Source organism: Aquarana catesbeiana, linkage group LG12, assembly GCF_042186555.1.
Source record: "Aquarana catesbeiana isolate 2022-GZ linkage group LG12, ASM4218655v1, whole genome shotgun sequence".
NCBI classification, from domain to species: Eukaryota; Metazoa; Chordata; class Amphibia; order Anura; family Ranidae; genus Aquarana; species Aquarana catesbeiana.
In genome coordinates, this window is record NC_133335.1 from 210,645,105 (window position 1) to 210,669,217 (window position 24,113).

General features: G+C 42.9%; 1 protein-coding gene across 3 annotated transcripts in view; it reads right to left on the reverse strand.

The window, feature by feature from the left end:
* The window catches only part of NDRG3 (NDRG family member 3), a 101,817-nt gene extending 82,838 nt beyond the window's left edge, over positions 1 to 18,979 (reverse strand). For 2 of the 3 annotated variants that reach the window (XM_073606622.1, XM_073606620.1), the window contains exon 1: positions 18,829 to 18,979. The gene's annotated coding sequence lies outside the window, so the exon portion shown is untranslated. Of the gene's footprint in view, positions 1 to 18,697 lie in introns of all 3 variants that reach the window. The other variant, XM_073606621.1, reaches the window with a different exon arrangement.
* Positions 18,980 to 24,113: the final 5,134 nt, after the last annotated feature.

Genomic DNA, 24,113 nt, shown 5'->3' on the forward strand with positions numbered 1-24,113 from the left:
GAAAAGCTGCTGGTAATTTGACTGGCTTTCACCCAACGATGTCCCTTCTGCACGTATGACTCTGGTAGGGGCAGTCGCCTGTTAATGCCTTTGGGGCCAGAGAGAGGGATGTGAATAGCTCATTGTTCTCTGCAGGAGAAAGTGTAGGCACAATATGAAGTAGCAATTACAAAAAAAAAAAAAAAAAAAATCTTTGCAGTAGCCTTAAAATATTCGTGTGCACACAGACACCATAAAAAAACTTTATGCCTACTCACCTAACATTGAATAGGTCCCCATTTGCTGCCCAAAAAGCCTCGACCTACTGAGGCATGGACATCACTAGACCTCTGAAGGCATGCTGGGTTATCTGAAATCTGATGGACACCTTATAATTGGTGCATATATACCAACACCTCCCTACTTCATATACATATTTAACCTGCAAGCTCTGTCTTATATCTTTATCACCACAATTTTCTGTGCAACCGAATCAAAGTTTTCTCTGCACAAAAACTATTTGTAGTAACATCTACATATCATAAATGCATGTACAAAACATCAAAAAAAAAAAAAAAAAAAAATTTCCAAAAATCCAGATTTCAATCCCCCCAAAAAAAAGGTATATCAAAGATTAGAAAGCGTGATCCAGCAATTCATATATATCCGATGTGCTCCTTTCATCAAAAAAATTCCTAAAGTGACTCACCAGAGGCTGTGGCTGGTCAAATTATAAACTAGCAGTTGCGCGGCATTATCTAATTTAGGAAGATCCACTCTGCTGACTCAGGATGTGTCCTCCTGTCAGTTTCTCTCCCATGTTGAACAGATTATTAAAGAGGAAGAAAGAAGGGAAATCTCCATAGCATAATCATGTTTTTTTTAAAAAAAAAAAAAAACCCTCACATTTCTTAATGGTCAGCCCGACCCTAGGGAACAATCACATGTTAATATCATCTATTTCTCTGCTCCTGGCTGTGATCCCAAGCCGTGAGCCTGAACCCTGTAAAGTCTTATGGCAGTGGTTCTCAACCTGCCTAGTGCCGAGACCCCTTGATAAAATTTCCCAAGTAGTGGGGACCCCCAACAGTAAAAGAATTTTCTAGCGTGGTTTGTCAGCACCCAAGGTAAAACAAGTCATTTCCGCCCCTAACCCATGAACATTTCGTGCTCCTCGAGTCCCTTCCATTCGTACAGTATTAAAACACCTTATGGCACATTTTAGGATGTACCACCCTCTTTGTTCTCCTTTCTTTCCCTTTTATCTCTCTCTATCCTAATTTCTTGTTTTTTTTCCCCATCCCTCTCTCTAGCCTTGTTTCTCGTTCTCTCTTTTTCTTTGTTCCTCCCCCCCTTTTCCTCTCCCTTCCATGTATTCACTATTTTTATTCCTTCCTCCTTATTCCAGGTAGTGTTAATCACTATGTCTCTGAATTTGTGGTGTCTCGCAGCAGTGACACCTATGACGAAATCAAGAGATAGGGTCTCCTTTAGCCCCTCCCAGTTCACATTACTCACCATGAGGAACCTCTAGTCGCTGCCCCCCAGCTATTCCGTGAACTGAATGGGCGGCTAGGAAGAGGCTGAGTGGGCGACCGTGGGCTCCAGCAACAGCCCACCTGGGCGGCTACAGGTTCCAGAGACAGCCGCGAAAAGGCTGGGAGAGCGGTGCGGGATTCAGGAACAGCTCAGGATTTTGTGACCCCTGGCAAATCGTCATTCGACCCCAGAGGGGGTCCCGACCCCCAGGTTGAGAACCACTGTCTTATGGTGTCAGCGTCCTAGCCCCGCCCTACTAGTTTCGTTATTAAACATCCTCACGGAGCGGTCGGTAGGGCAGGGCTAGGATGCTGACACAGGCTTTGCAGGGATCAGGCTCACGGCTTGGGATCACAGCCAGGAGCAGAGAAATGCATGATACCAACACACCATTGTTCCCTAGTGTCGGGCTGACCCTTAAGAAATGCGAGTGTTTAAGCAAGATTCTTTAAAATATATTATATTATATGATATAAAGTTTACGCTATGGAGATTTCCCTTCTTTCTTCCTCAAAAAAAAAAAAAATTCGGAGGTCTAATGCAGGAGAGAGACTGACAGGACGACATGTCAGAGTGGATCTTCCTAAATATATAACTCCGCGCAATTGCCGGTTTATAATTTGACCAGCCACAGCCTCTCACGAGTCACTTTAGGAGAGATGAAAGCAGCACATCGGAAATCTGAATATAAATTGCTGGATCACGCTTTCTATTCTTTGATATACTTTTTTTTTGGGGGGGGGGTTGAAATCTAGATTTTTTAATTTTTTGCACACTAGCACTTAAAACTGAATTTTTTTCGATTGAATAAGACACTTTTCACTTATTTATGAAATATGGTTTTAGTTTGAGAATATTTTCATATTTGCACTTTTTTATATAACAGTTAGATTACAGGTTCAATAGGTATATGAAGTAGTGGTATAGCCCTTTCATGACTAAGCCTATTTTTGAAATTTGGTGTTTACAAGTTAAAATCCGTATTTTTTGATAGAAAATTACTTAGAGTTCCCAACATTATATATATATTTTTTAGCAGAGAATCTAGAGAATAAAATGGCGATTGTTGCAATATTTTTTATCACACGGGATTTGTGCAGCGGTGTTTTAAACGCAAGTTTTTGGAAAAGGGACACTTTCATGAATTTTAAAAAATCCAAACAGTAAAGTTACCCCAATTTTTTTGTATAATGTGAAAGATGATGTTACGCCGAGTAAATAGATACCAAACATGTCACCCTTTATAATTGCACGCACTCGTGGAATGGCGACAAACTACGGTACCTATGAATTTCCATAGGCGACGCTTTAAAAATTTTTTACGGTTACCAGGTTTGAGTTATAGAGGAGGTCTAGGGCTAGAATTATTGCTCTTGCTCTGACGATCGCGGCGATACCTCACATGTGTGGTTTGAACACCGTTTACATATGCGGGCGCAACTTCCGTATGCGTTTTCTTCGCTGCGCGAGCTCGCGGGGACAGGGGCACTTTAAAAAAAAAAATTTTTTTATTTTAAATTTATGTTATTTATTTTTTTACTTTATAAATTGTGTTTTAAAAAAATTTTTTTTTTTTTTTTACTTTTATTGCTGTCACAAGGAATGTAAACATCCCTTGTGACAGTAATAGGTGGTGACAGGTACTCTTTATGGAGGGATGGGGGGGGGGGGTTACCCCCGATCCCTTCTTTGCACTTCAAAGTATTCAGATCGCTGAAAACGGCGATTCTGAATACTGTGTACTTTTTTAAATTCGGCGCCATTGGCAGCCGAGTAAACGGGAAGTGACGTCATGACGTCGCTTCCGCGTTTACAACGAGAAGGCTGGAACGAAGCCGCTCACAGCTTCGTTCCAGCCCGCCCCCAGCCGCCGAAGGTACCCGATTGGACACCCGGGCCTTCTGATCGCACGGGAGGCCCGGTAACAGCGGCGGGAGGGGGGGGGGGGGTTGTCCCCTCCCGCTCCTCCGGTATAACAACCGAGCGGCTTTTAGCCGCATCGGTTGTTATACACGGGTAGCCGATCGCCCGCTGTAAACAACGGTACCGGGATGATGCCTGCAGCTGCGGGCATCATCCTGGTATAACCCCGGAAAACCGAGTACGCACATCTACGTACGGTCGGCGGGAAGGGGATAGTATTTGTAAGGAGGTGTTGGTATATGCACTAAATTATAAGGTGTCCATTATTAAATTTCAGAATTTTGTATGCAATTGTGTAATTTCTATAGATTTGCGCTGCTTTTTTTGTTTACTGATTACAAACTAGTGAGGCACTAGGACTGAGCGGCATCATTTAGAATTGGAATCCACAATTATCCACCATTTCTTTGGCGCCGATTCTCCTTTCCTTCCGATGCTGTGGTATCTGCCACAAAGCCATACTTAGTTGGTGGGGCCTCAATTTATCAGACTTTTTTCCAGCACATGCCGCAGGTGCTTGATGGATTGAGATATGGAGAATTTGGAGGCCAAGTCAACACTTCAAACACGATGTGGTGTTCCTCAAACAAAAGATTTTTGCAGTGTGGCAGTGTGCATTATCCTGCTGAAAGAGGCCACGGCCATCAGCAAATAGCATTTCCATGAAGGGGTGTATTTGGTCAGCAATAATGTTTAGGGAGGTAGTAAATATCAAAGTAACAGCTACATGAATGGTAGGACCAAGAACATTGCCCAAAGCATTGCCTCTGCCAGCTCACCTTCTTCCCAATACCGCATCCTGGTGCCATATCTTCAAAGTGACGCACACGCACCCGGCCATCCACATGACTTAAGAAAAATGTGATTCATACCAGGCCACCTTCTTCCATTGCTCCAATTCTGATTCGCACATGCCCATTGTAGGGGCTTATGGCTGTGGACACTGGTCAGCATAGGCACCCTGACTGGTCTGTGGCTAAGCAGCGATGCCCGTTAAGGCTCCATTCACTTGTACAACTCCAAAGTTGCTAACTTTGGAGTGCAACTTTGGATGGGTGAAACTCGGATAAGACTTTGGCTTTGACCAGTGATAATGGACAACTGTTGAACACAAGTTGCATTGTATAACATTCATGCAACTTCTGAGGGTTAACATTGACGTCTATGGCCCTCAAGTTGCATGAAAGTCCAAACAAAGTAGTGCATGAACTATTTTAAAGTCGGTGCAACTTTAAGTTACGCATATATGAATACGTATCATTGGAAAACATGGGGGAACGCCTTGTCATGCAACTTTGATGTCAAAAGTTGCATGACAAGTGGCACAAGTGTGAATGGAGCGTTATTTGGTTTAGAAAACCATTTCAGGGACATGTTCACTTGCTGCCCAATATATCCCACCTACTTTCAGATGACATTGTAACGAGATCATCAATTTTATTGACTTTACTGGTCGGTGGTCAAAGTTATGGCTGATCAGCGTATTCCCCTCCAGTCATTACTTGAGTTCTGCATCCAGGAGTTTTCACTTCCAGTCCAATAGATACTTTTGCTACATTGTCTAAACCTTGAGGAACTGAAATGCTTTCCTGTTACTTGTGATTATAATAAAGGGTGTTGAGGCTCTTGAAATCATTTGGCACTCATTCTCTAAACGCACCTATGTGGATTTCTGAACCTTGGAGATTCTCCCAGTTTGGGGACAGCTGCTGAACTCAAGCCACGAGGCTCAACCAATTCATCCTTCAGCATCTCACCTCCATCTCCTAAGGTCAGCACAATGATGTCCCCCATGACACCTTGGGCTCACAGGCAGTCACAGGATGTTGGGTGTCATACTACACAAACTGTACTGGCAGCACTAGATGGTGTGTATTTTTTTTTTTTTTTTTTTTTTTTTTTTTAATACTTGGCATCTAACATTTTTTATTTTTACACATATCTGGAATTGGACTTTAATAGCAGCATAAAATAAATTTATATAATACAATTATACAACTAATCCAAAACTACAAGTAAAACCAGAAAAAAAAAAAAATCTGAATCCATTCCAGCACACCACAGCTGTTCTACAATTACAACGTTCCCTCCATTTACCTTAATCCACGTTGCCTGTAAACCACTACAATCAGAATCCAGGAAGCTCCTCACAGGGTCACTGGGGGTGTACTGCTTGAAGCACATATTCTCCTCTGCACAACCAAATCGCTAATATGAAAGTTCTAACTTCTGGTTGAGGGGATGTTAGAAGTACAGGCACATCTAGGTACTTTTCACCATGTAGTATTTTTGTGGTTTTCAAAAAAAGGCAGATATATTATAAAGTATGTAAATCCTGCCAGTAATACACAACCTGCTAGAGCAGTGTTTCTCAACTCCAGTCCTCAAGGCGCACCAACAGGTCATGTTTTCAGGATTTCCCTCAGATGAAACAGCTGTGGTAATTACTAAGGCAGTGAAACTGATCAAATCACCTGTGCAAAATAGTGGAAATCCTGAAAACATGACCTGTTGGTGCGCCTTGAGGACTGGAGTTGAGAAACACTGTGCTAGAGTACTCATTGTATTGCATCCAGAGGAGGAGCAATGTTGTCACCCCTGGACAGGATTACAGCACACCTTCCCCTTTTCTGTTCTCCCTGCAACAGGAGGGCGGACGGCAGAACAGCTCCCCCCTGGGACAGGACGGCAGAACAGCTCCCCCCTGGGACAGGACGGCAGAACAGCTCCCCCCTGGGACAGGACGGCAGAACAGCTCCCCCCTGGGACAGGACGGCAGAACAGCTCCCCCCTGGGACAGGACGGCAGAACAGCTCCCCCCTGGGACAGGACGGCAGAACACATTTCTTCTTCCTTGGACAGGAAGGCAAGACCACAGAACACCTCTTCCTTTTCATTTCTTCCTATGGCAGGAAGAAAGGACTAAAAACACTGTTCTGTAGGCAAGAACATATCTTCTTCTCCCAACAGAAGGATAGGACTGCAGAACAGTTCTCCCTTTTCTCTTCTCCCTACGACAGGCCCACTAGATCTTCTCTCCCTAGGACAGGAGTACCAAACACCTCTCCCTTCTCTTTTCCATATGACAGGGATAAAAAGGAACACCTCTTCTCCCTATGACAGGACTACTATTCTTATGTGAGTACTTTCAGTTATGGCCATTTGTTCATCATACTCAATCCCTCTACCCCCTCCAGTCTGTGGTTATATCAAACTATAATGGTGATTTTTTTTTTTTTTATCCCCTTTTTAATATATGGATGCACTTGCTCCTGATGAGTGGATAGAAGAAGTCCACGAAACGTCGTCAAGCTTATTTTGATGCATCCATCTCATATTTATGATTCTAGAAGGTTTTTATTGCTCTACCACCCAGATATAAAGGTTATGCCTACTCCATTTGGGGGACTGTGATGTATAATATTTACTTTGTGTAATGTTGGTGACTATCCTCAATATGTATGTTAGTACTTTTTATTTTATATGCCAATGTGCTATTATGCATTTATATGGGTTGATCCATGCCCTATCTTTGGTCTAATAAAGAATAAAATTTTTTACATATGTATATGGACTTGTCTGGCTCTACCCCCCCGCACCTCACCTAAATTCCCACCTCCCCCCCCCCCCCCTTCTTTTTGCAAAAGAAACCAGGGATGGAGGCGCAATATTCCCCGTTGCGTCTCATTTAAAGTCCCAAATATTCCCTTTATTTCTTTGATATGGCAGGACTACAGAACACCTCCCCTTTCTCTTCTCCCTTGCACAGGACTACAGAAGACCTCTCCCTTCTCCCAAAAGGGCAGGATCGCAGGCCAGCTCTCCCTAGGATAGGACTACATGAGAAAAACACTGTAATTTATGTTAGATCACCATTGGTCCTGAGCGTTGGCACATGTGTGTATATATACTTAGGATAGGACTACAGAACACCACATCCCAGGACATGACTACAGATCATCACTCCCTTTTTCTTTTCACCCAGGGGACAGGACTACAGAACACACCCCCTTCCAGGACAAGAATACAGAACAGTTCTCCTGTTTCACTGCTCCTTAGAACAGGACTACAAAACACCTTTTCTCCCCCTTTTCCCAAGACAGGACTACAGAACATCTCTCCCTTAGATGGGACTACAAAACACCCCTGCCTTTCTCTTTTCCCTAGCACCTCTCCATAGGAAAGGACTACAAAACATCTCTCCCCCATCTTTTCTCCCCTTTTCCCTAAGACAGGGCTACAGAACACCTGTCTGGGACAGGACTACAAAACACCTCTGCCTTTTATCTTTTCCCTAGCACAGGACCAAAGAACACCTCTACCTAAGACAGGACTACAGACCATCTCCCCCTAGGACAGGACTACAAAATACATCTCCCTAGGACAGAACTACAGAACACCTCTTTCTCTCATTTTGCAGATCACAGAGGTGTACTGGGCAGGGCCCGAGATAGGATGGAGAGTGAACAGGTCATCACTGCTTTCTGGCAGGAGAAACAATTACAACTGTGCACTTTTCATACAGATATAATGTTATGCATTTATCAGACCAAAAGGGAATAAGTTCATCGTTGGGGTTTCCCTTCACTTTAAGGCCTCATGCACACGGACGTTTTTACAGCCGCTTTTTTGAGCGTTTTTTGCAGCTTAAAAACGTCTGTCTATGTTAGTCTATGGCTTCATGCCCACCTAGGCGTTTTTTGAGCTGCAAGTGGCATAGGCGTTTTTAAGCTGTAAAAAAACCCAGGACCAGTGGGTTCTGAGAGACATTTTTCAGCTGTAAAAAACGTTGTAACGCTCAAAAACGTCGCTCACCAACGTTTTTAAAAAAAAGCTGAAAAACGCCAACGCGGAAAAAAGCAAAAAAAAAAAAACGCTAAAAACCACTAAAAACCGCTATTGCAATAACATTGAAAAACGCTGAAGTTAAAAAAAAAATTAAATAAAATCACTACAAAGATACTGGCGTTTTCAGAACATTATTTTAACATCCCGTGTGCATGAGGCCTAAACACTTTTCTACCTGAACAAATGCTCTATACATATACAATGTGTAGAGGGGGGATAATGTTGCACTATACATATACAATGTGTAGAGGTGGGACAATGTTGCTCTATACATATACAATGTGTAGAGGGGGGACAATGTTGCTCTATACATATACAATGTGTAGAGGGGGGACAATGTTGCTCTATACATATACAATGTGTAGAGGTGGGATAATGTTGCACTATACATATACAATGTGTAGAGGTGGGATAATGTTGCACTATACATATACAATGTGTAGAGGTGGGATAATGTTGCTCTATACATATACAATGAGTAGAGGTGGGATAATGTTGCTCTATACATATACAATGTGTAGAGGTGGGATAATGTTGCTCTATACATATACAATGTGTAGAGGTTGGAGAATGTTGCTCTATACATATACAATGCGTAGAGGTGGGATAATGTTGCTCTATACATATACAATGTGTAGAGGTGGGATAATGTTGCTCTATACATATACAATGTGTAGAAGTGGGATAATGTTGCTCTATACATATACAATGTGTAGAAGTGGGAGAATGTTGCTCTATACATATACAATGTGTAGAAGTGGGATAATGTTGCTCTATACATATACAATGTGTAGAAGTGGGAGAATGTTGCTCTATACATATACAATGAGTAGAGGGGGGATAATGTTGCTCTATACATATACAATGAGTAGAGGTTGGAGAATGTTGCTCTATACATATACAATGTGTAGAGGGGGGATAATGTTGCTCTATACATATACAATGTGTAGAGGTTGGAGAATGTTGCTCTATACATATACAATGAGTAGAGGTGGGATAATGTTGCTCTATACATATACAATGAGTAGAGGTGGGATAATGTTGCTCTATACATATACAAATGTGTAGAGGGGGGACAATGTTGCTCTATACATATACAATGTGTAGAGGTGGGATAATGTTGCTCTATACATATACAATGTGTAGAGGTGGGAGAATGTTGCTCTATACATATACAATGTGTAGAGGTGGGATAATGTTGCTCTATACATATACAATGTGTAGAAGTGGGATAATGTTGCTCTATACATATACAATGAGTAGAGGTTGGATAATGTTGCGCTATACATATACAATGAGTAGAGGGGGGACAATGTTGCTCTATACATATACAATGTGTAGAGGTGGGATAATGTTGCTCTATACATATACAATGTGTAGAGGTGGGATAATGTTGCTCTATACATATACAATGTGTAGAGGTTGGAGAATGTTGCTCTATACATATACAATGTGTAGAGGTGGGATAATGTTGCTGTAGACGGTGAATACAATACAGATCACCTCGATGACCTTGCAGTCAAGCATCATTACTCTGGTCTAGGCAAAAAGCATGTCTATAGCAAACATGGCCGTCAGCGAGCCCCACGGATGAGTAGAGGTCACCTGATTAACACTGCATTTATGACAGGCAATAAAACCGCCATCAATCACTCTCCTATGTAAATGGGCCCGCGTCTTCCCATACATACTGATCGGGGAACACACCGCCCTTGTACAGCCGCTGATAACTGCTACAACACAACAGATTGCTTTGCTACTACTACACCGAGCAGCTGGGAGTAATCCCCAACCGTTGTCTCTGGAAATTCTCAGTGTAATGTAGGTCATCCTAATGAAAGGCAACAAGATGCAAGTAGAGGGTGGAGGGATCCTATCCTAGGAGAGTGCGGGGGATTACCAGAGCCTGGGGAGACCCCAAATGACCCCAAACCACAAATACATGAAGCAGGAAAAAATGCCATTTCCGGCAAGATAAAGACACTGAAAAAGACCAATTTAGGTAGTATGGCAATAAACTGACACATGACAGATCATGTACACCTCACAACTTAATATTAAAAATAAATAGGGATGCACAGAATGGGTTTTTTCAATAGCCGTGTGTTCCCCGAAACCGATACCAAAAATAAATCTTCCTTCCTAAATCTTCCTTGATCCCAAAAACCGAAACCGAAATGACCGTTTTTAAAAATATTTTTGTACAGGAGAGGGTCAGAGACTGGGGACATGGTACAGGAGAGGGTCAGAGACTGGGGACATGGTACAGGAGAGGGTCAGAGACTGGGGACATGGTACAGGAGAGGGTCAGAGACTGGGGACATGGTACAGGAGAGGGTCAGAGACTGGGGACATGGTACAGGAGAGGGTCAGAGACTGGGGACATGGTACAGGAGAGGGTCAGAGACTGGGGACATGGTACAGGAGAGGGTCAGAGACTGGGGACATGGTACAGGAGAGGGTCAGAGACTGGGGACATGGTACAGGAGAGGGTCAGAGACTGGGGACATGGTACAGGAGAGGGTCAGAGACTGGGGACATGGTACAGGAGAGGGTCAGAGACTGGGGACATGGTACAGGAGAGGGTCAGAGACTGGGGACATGGTACAGGAGAGGGTCAGAGACTGGGGACATGGTACAGGAGAGGGTCAGAGACTGGGGACATGGTACAGGAGAGGGTCAGAGACTGGGGACATGGTACAGGAGAGGGTCAGAGACTGGGGACATGGTACAGGAGAGGGTCAGAGACTGGGGACATGGTACAGGAGAGGGTCAGAGACTGGGGACATGGTACAGGAGAGGGTCAGAGACTGGGGACATGGTACAGGAGAGGGTCAGAGACTGGGGACATGGTACAGGAGAGGGTCAGAGACTGGGGACATGGTACAGGAGAGGGTCAGAGACTGGGGACATGGTACAGGAGAGGGTCAGAGACTGGGGACATGGTACAGGAGAGGGTCAGAGACTGGGGACATGGTACAGGAGAGGGTCAGAGACTGGGGACATGGTACAGGAGAGGGTCAGAGACTGGGGACATGGTACAGGAGAGGGTCAGAGACTGGGGACATGGTACAGGAGAGGGTCAGAGACTGGGGACATGGTACAGGAGAGGGTCAGAGACTGGGGACATGGTACAGGAGAGGGTCAGAGACTGGGGACATGGTACAGGAGAGGGTCAGAGACTGGGGACATGGTACAGGAGAGGGTCAGAGACTGGGGACATGGTACAGGAGAGGGTCAGAGACTGGGGACATGGTACAGGAGAGGGTCAGAGACTGGGGACATGGTACAGGAGAGGGTCAGAGACTGGGGACATGGTACAGGAGAGGGTCAGAGACTGGGGACATGGTACAGGAGAGGGTCAGAGACTGGGGACATGGTACAGGAGAGGGTCAGAGACTGGGGACATGGTACAGGAGAGGGTCAGAGACTGGGGACATGGTACAGGAGAGGGTCAGAGACTGGGGACATGGTACAGGAGAGGGTCAGAGACTGGGGACATGGTACAGGAGAGGGTCAGAGACTGGGGACATGGTACAGGAGAGGGTCAGAGACTGGGGACATGGTACAGGAGAGGGTCAGAGACTGGGGACATGGTACAGGAGAGGGTCAGAGACTGGGGACATGGTACAGGAGAGGGTCAGAGACTGGGGACATGGTACAGGAGAGGGTCAGAGACTGGGGACATGGTACAGGAGAGGGTCAGAGACTGGGGACATGGTACAGGAGAGGGTCAGAGACTGGGGACATGGTACAGGAGAGGGTCAGAGACTGGGGACATGGTACAGGAGAGGGTCAGAGACTGGGGACATGGTACAGGAGAGGGTCAGAGACTGGGGACATGGTACAGGAGAGGGTCAGAGACTGGGGACATGGTACAGGAGAGGGTCAGAGACTGGGGACATGGTACAGGAGAGGGTCAGAGACTGGGGACATGGTACAGGAGAGGGTCAGAGACTGGGGACATGGTACAGGAGAGGGTCAGAGACTGGGGACATGGTACAGGAGAGGGTCAGAGACTGGGGACATGGTACAGGAGAGGGTCAGAGACTGGGGACATGGTACAGGAGAGGGTCAGAGACTGGGGACATGGTACAGGAGAGGGTCAGAGACTGGGGACATGGTACAGGAGAGGGTCAGAGACTGGGGACATGGTACAGGAGAGGGTCAGAGACTGGGGACATGGTACAGGAGAGGGTCAGAGACTGGGGACATGGTACAGGAGAGGGTCAGAGACTGGGGACATGGTACAGGAGAGGGTCAGAGACTGGGGACATGGTACAGGAGAGGGTCAGAGACTGGGGACATGGTACAGGAGAGGGTCAGAGACTGGGGACATGGTACAGGAGAGGGTCAGAGACTGGGGACATGGTACAGGAGAGGGTCAGAGACTGGGGACATGGTACAAGAGGTCAATGCAGCCTCACCAGTGCCCGTCAGATGCAGCCAGCCAGTGTCCCCAGTAGGGCAGCCAGTGAAGGGAGAGGAGAGCCGCCGCCTGTTTGATTACAGCGCAGGGAACATCACAGCTTCCATTTCAATAGCCGTGTGTTCCCCGCTGCGCGCCGTCACATACAGCCCTTCCCCCTTGTCTGGGGGACTTGGGACAGATGATCGGTCTGTCTATCAAAGTCCCCCGGACAAGGGGGGGCTGTATGTGACGGCGCGCAGCGGGGAACACACGGCTATTGAAATGGAAGCTGTGATGTTCCCTGCGCTGTAATCAAACAGGCGGCGGCTCTCCTCTCTTCTACGATATAGGAAGCCCCCCTGATAGGCGACACCGGAGCCCCGCCCCATTTTCGGCAAGAATTCTTTCGGCTTTTTGCCGAAAGGGCAGTTTTCGGTCGATATGTTTTGGTGGCCGAAATTTCAGTGCATCCCTAAAAATATATAATAGTTTAAGTGTTACTAAACTCAGGGCCCTGCACTCACTAGATCTGGTCTCCCACAGAACATGGAAATTAAATTTTAATAAACTGCTGAATTTGGGGCCTTTGAGGTGTCAGGGGTCTAAACAGACCCCTGACATCTCCCCTTGGAGACAGAAAAAAAGGACACAGATTTTTTTTTTTTTTATATTTTTTTGGATATGTATTACAGCAGAAAGTAAAAAATATTTTTTTTAACTTGTCGGTCTTTGTTTATAGTGCAAAGGGGGGGGGGGGGGAAACGCAGAGGTAATCAAATACCACCAAAAGAAAGCTCTGTTTGTGTGGAAAGAAAAAAAGAACGGACGTCAATTTTTCATTGGGTACGTCGCATGACCACGCAATTATCAATTAAAGCGATGCATTGCCATATTGCAAAAAAATGGCCTGGTCATTAAGGGGGTAAATCCTTCCGGGGCTGAAGTGGTTCATGCATAGCTATAAAAAAAAAAAAAAAAAAAACCTTCTGCCTTTACAACTCTTTAAGCCCCCGTTCACGTTGGTGCGACTTCTCATGCAATTTGGAACTGTCAAATGTTATGACAAGTCGCGCCCTATTGTCAGCAATGGAACTGCGTTTTCAATGCATTTCAATGGGGAGGTACATTTTTGGTGAAGTTTTTTTTTTTTTCCCTGACCAACTATGCACCAAAAATGCAGTAAGCAGGATTTTTAACAACGATTTAACAGGTGCCAATAAAGGCCGACAAATTCATACCAATTTAAGAATTCATAGTTAAAAAGTCGAATACAATACATTAGGGCTGCAACTAACGATTATTTTCATAATCGATTAGTTGGTCGATTATTGTTTCGATTAATCGATTAATCGGTTAATAACCTTAAAAAAAAAGTGTGGTGTATAATTTAGTTAGTATGTAAAGTTTAAAAAAAAAACAATGTATTCTTAAATATCTCTATGCAGTGGTAAATATAAAAAACTATATGGTTAGGGAGCAAAATATTAAATCCACTCTGAGAATAACAGACAGAAGAGATATACTATATATACACTATTAGAAGAGAAATACAGTTTTTTGGCCAATTTGTTGCAAAAACGAATTACATGCTTTTCTGCAGCTTCTCCGTTGAAGTATATTGAACCAAAAAAGCACCGTTTTGCGTTAAAAAAAAAAAAAAAGTCCCTGACCCTTTCCAAATATGCAGCGGCTGAAAAAAAGTATAGTTGTGAAAGTGTCCCATAGAAAACCATGTTAAATGAATTGTAGTGTGTTTCTGCAAAAAGCACCAAAAAACACAAAGATGTAATACAGGTCTAAAATGTTTAGTAACATAATGGGGTTAAAAAAAAACTAAAATGAGCCCTTTATAGTACAAAAAAAGCAAATGATCACTACTGTAAGGGGTTCATTTTTTTACTGTAGAACTGTGAAAGTAATATTTACAGTAGCGATTATTTGCTCTTTTTGTACTATAAAGGGCTAATTTTATTATTTTTAACCCCATTATGTTACTGGCCGATTAATCGATTATGAAAATAGTAATCGATTAATTTCATAATCGATTAGTTGTCGATTAATCGATTAGTTGTTTCAGCCCTACAATACATTTATAAAACCACACAAGACACAACAATCTCCGCCAAGTGCATCATGAATTTTCATAATTTTCATTTCCACCTCTAAAAGGGATGGGAATTACCTCTCATGTTCACCATAAATTACAATCTGATTGTACAATCTCCTTTAGGACTCACCAACCATGCAGTGACAGCTCTGTTTGACTCCAACAGTCTCTTGCACTACGATAGTCCACTTGTAGTTGGCAGAAAGTAGTTGTAAACCTCAGACATGAAATATGAAAAAAGCATATCCCTCTATAGCAGTGATGGCCAACATTGGCACCCCAGATGTTTTGGAACTACATTTCCCACGATGCTCATGCACTCTGCAGTGTAGTTGAGCATCATGGGAAATGTAGTTCCAAAACATCTGGGGTGCCAAGGTTCACCATCACTGCTCTATAGAGTGTACTTATCTCAAATCAAAGCACCAAGTGTCATTTCTGTCTGTCACCTCTTGATGTTTTCCAAAAAAAAAAAAGTGACAGGGGAGCTCCAGCACACAGCCTGTGATTGACAGCTTCAGTTCTGTTCCTGTTTGCTGTGTGAAGGAGGGTGTGTCCATTCTCTCCAAATCAACTCTCAAGTGTTCTCCTCACTGAGCTCTGCAGTGTGTAACTTCAGCTTCCACCCCTTGCTTTCTGGAAGCTCAGACAAGCTGTATAAAGTCTGCGAGTCCCGATGTCCACCGGCACCCGCTGATCGTTCTGTACACAGGCAGAACTGCAGTCTGTCTATGTAAACAAGGCAAATTGCCGTTCTGTCAGTAAGGAAGGCATAGATCAGTGATGGTGAACCTTGGCACCCCAGATGTTTTGGAACTACATTTTCCATGATGCTCATGGATGGATGCAGTGTAGTGGAGCATCATGGGAAATGTAGTTCAAACACATCTGGGGTGCCAAGGTTCACCATCACTGGCAGAGATCATGTAAAGCAGAAACACAGATCTATGTCTTCCCCTAGTAACCCCCCCCCCCCACTACACTGAAACACTGTTTACACACACAGTTAACCCCTTGATCGCCCCTGATTTTAATCCCTTTCCTGCTAGTGCAGTGACAGTGCATATTTTTAGCACTGGTACCCAAAAAAGTATCAAACATGTAAATTAGGTGTCCGATTTGTCCACCGCAATAATAGCAGTTTAGCAAGAAGTCGCTGATCGCCGCCATGACTAGTTAAAAAAAAAAAAAAAAAAAAAAAAAAAAAAAGCGCAGGGGTGATCAAATACAGCCAAAAGAAAGCTCTATTTGAGGGGGGGGGGGGGGGGAGAGACATTTTATTTGGGTACAGTGATGCAGGACCGCACAACTGTCAGTTAAAATAACGCAGTGCTGCAATGCAAAAAAATGGCCTGGTCATGTTGGGGGGGGGGGGGGGTAAATTGTCCAGAGCTGAAGTGGTTATACTATTTCTAGTGCCCACAACAAACCCATTAGTCATCTGCAGTTTGAGGAGAACTTCACCCCCACCTACGAATTTTACTTTCTATTTTACCTTAACAAGGTTCCTACAAGTCCAATCCTAGCGAATCTTGACCTTTATTTATAGGCGCCCTCCTGCCAAGGTCCTGACTCATGGCGCCATCTTGAATTTCCCATAATTGCTGTGCAAGCAAGGGACAACCAACACCCGGTTATGGGAGATTCAAGATGGCGGCATGGGATAGGACGTGCGGATGAGGTTCTCTTATTCCCGTCTATGTAAATTGTACAAATCAGTCTTGAATAGGACTTGAGAGTAAAGAACAAAACTTGAAACTTGGCCTCCTGGGATGTGCGGCAAATAAGCAATCCTCGTCTAGGTGGGGAAAAAAAAAAAAAAATCGTTACGACGGGAGGCGCCAACCTAAAGTTGAGAAAAAAAAAAAACCACGAATTTCGAAAAGGTTCACAATTGCAGCTCAGTTTATATTTCTGGTGCAGGAGTGATGTCATTCCACGCTAGCCAATGAGGACAGCCTATGCTGCCGGCACATACCAGGGAGAAGATTCCAGCAGCAGTAAGGGACCTCATGGACATGTTGCCAAGTCATCTGAAGGACAAGCAATGAAGGACAAGCAATGAAGGTTCCTACATGTAGGTGACCACCAACCGTCAGGTCATTAAGACTGAACAGATCTGTCCTCTGTGTGGACATTCCATTTCCATGGGCAAGGCTTTGTACTGCAGCTTCCCAACGCTTCATACAACATTGGTAAGCGTTGGGGGGATGGTCTCCACCGGCCATCAATGCTGGCAAATAAACCACATGTTTTGAGCTTGCAAGTGGTTTTTGAACTTGTGTTGGGAGGTTGAAATGTTACCCCCGTGTTTGTAACTCCTAGGAGGCCACACTTTTCCTAAAATCTATTTTATAAACACTTCTGTGGGTACCGCACATCATTACAACGTTGTGGTCATATGAGGGAAATTTGGGGACCAAAAAAAAACACCCAAAAACCTCCTTGCTTGCTGCTGATGCTGGGCTCTCTTCTACGGCACTCATCGCCCATCCATACACACCCTGCTGTAAACCTCATCACAAATCACATCTCCGGCCAAGTCAACAGCTAGCCGTCATTTCCCAGCCAATCATTATCGCTCCCCCGGGGATGAAGAACACGCCAGCAACACCTGATCTCCGATATCAACGTGTTACAGGAACCAGCGAGAAGAAAAAAATAAATCAGCCGTCAGATTATGAATGTTCCAACAACACCACCCTGCCAGGAACCAACGCTTCGTACAGGGTACTGGTCACTGCAGCAGAACCCCCCCCCCCCCCAATACAGCAGGCCATCAGAACCCCCCCCCCCCCCCCTACAGCAGGCCATCAGAACCCCCCCCACCTTAATACAGCAGGCCATCAGAACCCCCCCCCACCCCAATACAGCAGGCCATCAGAACCCCCCCCCACCCCAATACAGCAGGCCATCAGAACCCCCCCCCCCCCACCCCAATACAGCAGGCCATCAGAACCCCCCCCCACCCCAATACAGCAGGCCATCAGAACCCCCCCCCCCCCCCAATACAGCAGGCCATCAGAACCCCCCCTATTTATAGAAGGCAAAGCGCATAGATATATATCTGTCTATCCAAGCCCCACAATTCATTTAGAAGACTGTAAGCACCCCCCCCCCCCCCTCCATATACAGAGATGACCATCAGACCCCCCCCCCCCTCCATATATAGAAGACTACGCGCATAGATAGAGAATATATATCTCAGCCCCCCCACTCCAATTCATATAGAAGACTGTAAGCACCCTCCCCCCATAAAAGAGAGAGAGAGAGAAATATATTATATATATATATATATATATATATATATATATATATATATATATATATATATATATATATATATATATATATATATATATATATATATATATATATATTTTTTTTTTTTTTTTTTTTTTTTTTTTGCTAGAAGGTGATCAGGTCCCCCACAATAAATAAAAAAAACAACAGAGATAGATATGTTTATATCTATAAGCCCCCACAATAAAAGTGTGTGTGTGTATATATATATATATATAAATAATTAAGGGGGCGCTTGTAGTTTTATTCTATTTATATAGAAGACTATAAGCCCCCCCAACTATATATATATATATATATATATATATATATATATATATATACACACATACATACATACATACATACACACACACACACACACACACACACACACACACACACACACACACACTATAAGCACCCCTATGGGGGCCTTATAGCCTTCTATATATAATTGGGGGGGCTTATAAGCACACCTTCCCCCCAATTATCTAGAAGACTAGAAGAACCCCCCCAAATTATATATTAAAAAAAAAAGGGGGGGAGGACTAAGGATAGATTAGATAGATCTCCATTAGCATATAAAGAATAAAATCTCCACCCACCTGTCTAGAGAAGACCCGCTGCTCTCAAAGAATACAATATAAACAAATGCAGCCTCGCCTCCTATCAGGTGAGGGCGGCGCCCCTCCCGATGTCATACACAATACACAGATCACCCCCGTCCCCTCCTCACCTGCTCGCTGTGTATCACTGCGGGGGGATCTCACTGTGCCCGGCCACCTAGCGCTGCGCCTCCCTCTGCGTGTCTTTAAATCAGCCTCGTAGGCGCCTTCCTATTGGCCGCCGGTGACAGCTTCTCTCGAGCAAGAGAGGAGCGCGCTGATTGGTCGGCGGGCCCCTCCAGCCATTTCCATGTCTGTCAGTCACACACACACAGCTCTGGCAGGGCTCTCTGTAGAGTGGGCGGGAGCTGAGTGCTCGGGGCTGTGATAACCCTGAGAGGAGAACTCCTAGTCCATGTCCTCTGTGTACAGTACAAACCTGCCAGGAGGGAAATGCCAGGTCACCTGGCTGTTATTGTGGCCCAGAACTCCAGACATATGACAAGGGAGATGTTTTATCACAATTATCCACTTACCTTGTACCCGGCCAGTTCTGACACTTCCCTCATAGATGGAAAAATCTGTGTTTTTTGTTTTTGTTAAACTAATAACTCTGAACCCCCACACGTTATATACATATGTATTTGTTTTTAGCAGAGACCCTATAGAATAAAATGGCGGCCATTGCAATTTTTTATTGTCACACTGTATTTGCTTGACGATTATTCTAATGGAATTTTTTTTTGGAACAAATACACTTTAATGAATTTTAATGTAAAAAAAACCCACAATATATACTCCAATTATTTGTTAAAATATAGAAGATGATGTTACGCCGAGTAAATAGATACCTAACATGTCTCGCTTTACAATTGTGCACACTCTTGGAATGGCGCTAAACTACGGTACTTAAAAATCCCCATTGGGCGACACTTTAAAATTTTTGTTACAAGTTACCAGTTTAGCGTTACAGAGGAGGTCTAGAAGTAGAATTATTGCTCTCGCTCTGACGTTCGCGGCGATACCTCACATGTGTGGAGTGAACGTCGTTTACATATGGGCTACGTATGCATTCACTTCTGCGTACAAGTATGAGGGGACAGGAGCGCCTTAAAAAAAGATATATATATATATATATATATATATATATATATATATTTAATATTATTAATTTTATTATATTTGTTATTTTTATACTGTCTCTTTAACCACTTGCCTACAGGGCACTTATACCCCCTTCCTGCCCAGGCCATTTTTCAGCTTTCAGCGCTGCCGCACTTTGAATGACAATTGTGCGGTCATACTACACTGTACCCAAACAAATTTTTTATCATTTTCTTCACACAAATAGAGCTTTCTTTTGGTGGTATTTGATCACTGCTGGGTTTTTTATTTTTTAAGAAAAAAAAAGACCAAAAATTTTGAAAAAAAAAAAATGTTTTTTACTGTCAGTAAATTTTGTAACTAAGTAACTATTCGCCTTCACTGATGTGCGCTGATGAGGCAGCACTGATGGGCATTAATAGGCAGAACTGGTGGGCATTGATGAGGTGGCACTTATGGGCACTGATGAGGCGGCACTTTTGGGCACTGATTAGGTGGCACTGATGAGGAGGCACTTATGGGTACTGATAGGTGGCACTGATGAGCACTGATTGGCGTCACTGATGGGCACAGAGCTCTGCACAGATAGAATGATCTCTCTGTTTCTCATCCCTGCAAAGCAGCAATGGGAAACTAAGAGATCTCTTAGGAAAAGCAGCATACTTTACACATAGTTAGGCACACATTTTACCTTTTGATCGACCCTAGAGTTTAACCCCTTTCCAACCAGTGTCATTAGTACAGTGACAGTGTATATTATTATCACTGATCACTGTAATGGTGGCACTGGTGATGTCAGTGGCAGTTAGTCAGTTCCCCCCAGCATCAGTCAGTGTCAGATTGCGCTCCGCACTATCACAGTTCCATTACAAGTCGTTGGTTGTCACCATTACTAGTATAAAAAAAAATTAAAAGATAAAAATTCCAGTATATATACACCATAGTTTGTGGGTGCTCTAACTTTTACGCAAACTAATCAATATACTGTACACTTATTGGGATTTTTTTTTCAAAAACAGGTAGCAGAATACATTTTGGTTATAATTTTTTAAGAAATGTTATTTTTGGGAGAAGGAATATGTATTGGATTAAGGCGTTAAATGGTCTCCTCCAGACAATTACAAAAAATGGTAAAATTTTAAATTAAAACATTTTTGTATACTGTATTCACCAATGTTTTTATATATATATAGGGGCGTGTGCGTTATTCCCCTATTGTTTTATACTTCATGTCTTTAAAGTGTAAGTGTAAGCCATCTATGCCTCTGTTTAATCTACAACTGTCGTGATGCTGCACATGTGCTCAGTTTAGACACCGGCCATTGGATGGTTTGATAGTTTGGTTGAGAGCGCAACCAATGAGAGTGTTAAATTTCCGGCACGTGCCGGAAATGAAGCTTTTATGGATGGGTTTACTTCCGCTTTAAGTCTTTTTCTATTTTCTAATAAATATTTAAATGTTAACATGTTTTTTTAATTGTCTGGAGGAGACCATTTAACGCCCTAATCCAATACATATTCCTTTTCCCATTGTTTAAATTGAGGGTTTATACTCCATGGCAGTATTGTGTATGGGCCTGGCACTATATACTCTCACTATACCAATGATATTTTTTTTTTATTGGATATGTTTTATAGCAGAAAGTGAAACATATTGAATTTTTTTCAAAATTTTTGGTCTCCTTTATATAATAAAAAAGAAACAATCCAATGGTGATCAAATACCACCAAAAGAAAGCTCTATTTGTGGGGAAAAAAGTATATACATTTCGTATGGGCACAGTGCGCAATTGTCAGTTAAGGCAGCACAGTGCCAAATAGCAAAAAATGACCTGGTCATAAAGGGGCAAAAATCTTCTGGAGCTGAAGTGGGTAAACATATGTGCAAAAAAAAAAAAAAATGCAAAAATGGATCTGGCAGTGAAAGGGTTAAACCAATTTTCATTATGTAATAAACTTTGACCTTTATTTTTACACACAACCACTTTTAATCATTAACAGACCAACATGCTTAGTTACCAAGACTCACGGGGTAAAAGAAAAAAAAATGGTGAGTGGGTGGGTGGAGATCCGCTTTAAGAATATCATTCATTTAAAAAACAAATTGGCTATAGAAAAATGAAATTTGAGGAGGATCTCCGGGGATGGGCAGATCATGGTCTATCCTGGTTAGGTAAAATCCACTCTGTTAAGATAACCTTACTACCACGTCTCCTTCATTATTTTCGCTCCTTACCCATCTCAATTGTACAGACCAAATTCCAATCCAAGATAATTCGCTATATTTGGGGAGATAAGGGCTATAGATTGTCGAAGGTGGCATTGGCCTTCTGCATCTCGCACTGTATTATCAGGCAGCCCAATTAACCCAATTTTCGGCGGTTTTATGAAAAACCTGAGTGGATTGCTATATTGAGAGCGGCGGTTCACTCAGTTCCACTCAATGCCGGTCTCCAATTTCGGCTCCTATGTTATCTCACTCCCTGGTTTTGTGGGACAGGGTCCATTGCAATTGCAACCTTATATCGCCTTTTTTCCCACTGTCCAACCTTTTTAACAACCCTGCTTTTCCACCGAGCTTAGATCCAGAGGATTTTCGTTGGTGGCTAAATAAAGGTCTCTATAGGATTGGCCACTTTTTGACCCCTAAGGGCCCCTTTACTATACAACACTGTCATTCCAAGCTGAAAATGCCTACATCAGAAATCTTTTGATTCTACCAAATGTACAATTTCCTATAGTCTTTGGGCCCAGGGATTCTTGTGGATCCTAAGTAGGCATGTGCAATTCGTTTCGTTCCGAATTAGTTTTTTAACGAATTTCGACAAATTCGCTAATTCGGGAATATCCGAATTAACGAAAACGCGTTTAACGAATTTTTTCCGACTATTCGATAAAATTGGACATTCGTAAATTCGGGCATTCGTACATTCGTACATTAGTAAATTAGTGAATTCGTAAATTTGTAAATTAAAAAATTCGGAAATCTGAAAGAATAGTTAACTAATAATAATTTAACTATCAGTAATTACAAGTAACTTTTAAATTATAGGTATTGTAATTTCCTTTCACATTTGGCTGTTAGTGAACGTAACACATACAAATTTATCCAAAGTTATGAATGATCCGAAAAAATGGAATGGAGCGTAATGAATTAATAATAACAAATAACAATAATAATAACAACGTTTTATTATTATTATTTATTATTAATTTGTTCCGTTCCATTTGTTTAGATGCAGCATTTGTTTTGGATAATTCGTAACTTCGGATAAATTCGTATTTGTTACGTTCACTGACAGTCAAATTTGAAAGGAAATTACAATACCTATAATTTAATAGTTAGTTACTATTTCAGATTTTTGAATTTTCGGATTTTCAAACTTCGAATTTCCAAATTTCCGAATTTTCTAATTTACAAATGTACGATTTTACGAATTTACGAATGTACGAATTTACGAATGTACAAATGTAAAAATGTCTGAATGTACGAATGAACGAATGTTCGAATTTACGAATCTACGAATGAACGCATTTACAAATTTACGAATGAACGAATTTACGAATCGCAATCATAACGAATGACCCGAAAAACGAAAAAAATAATAAAGTAATGAAACGAAAACGCAAATGAATGAATTTTTTGGCTGTGCACATGTCTAATCCTAAGGTAACTCCTTATGAAAAATGGTGCACCCAGGATGTGGGTCAGAGAGGGGCCATTTTGATTAATTATAGGCTATTGGTGGACCCTGCTGACAAACTGCCTTATATGTTGGCCTGGGACTCAGATTTGGCTTTGGAGAAAGATGTAGACCTTTGGCATAGCTGTTCCTATTTAGCATACAAGGGTGTTTTGAACATTTCCTTGGTGGAAGCGAATATGAAAGTTGAAAATATGGTTCCTTCCTGTCTTTCGAGGCTTTTTCTGAATTCCTCACCTTTGTGCTTTCATGGCTGTCTCTATTGCCACATTGTATCACATTTTGTGGGAACGTCCTCATCTGCAATGCTTCTGGAATAGGGTGTTTGTCTTATTCACAAAGGCCTCTGGGGCCCCAGTACCTCAAACTTCACAGGTTGCTTTACTCAGTGAACCAGTAGAGAAGCTTCCCTGCTTAAGGCAAAGACTGATTTTCTTTATGCTACTGGCTTGCTAAACGTACTATAGCACGATAATGGAAAAAAAAAAAATCCTCAATTTTTCTGGCAGTAGGGGCTGCAATCTTTCTTGGTCAAACTGACCTTGGCTTGGTATTAAGAGATCCCTGAATTTTCCACTTCTTTTTTTTTTTATATTTTTTTATTTGTG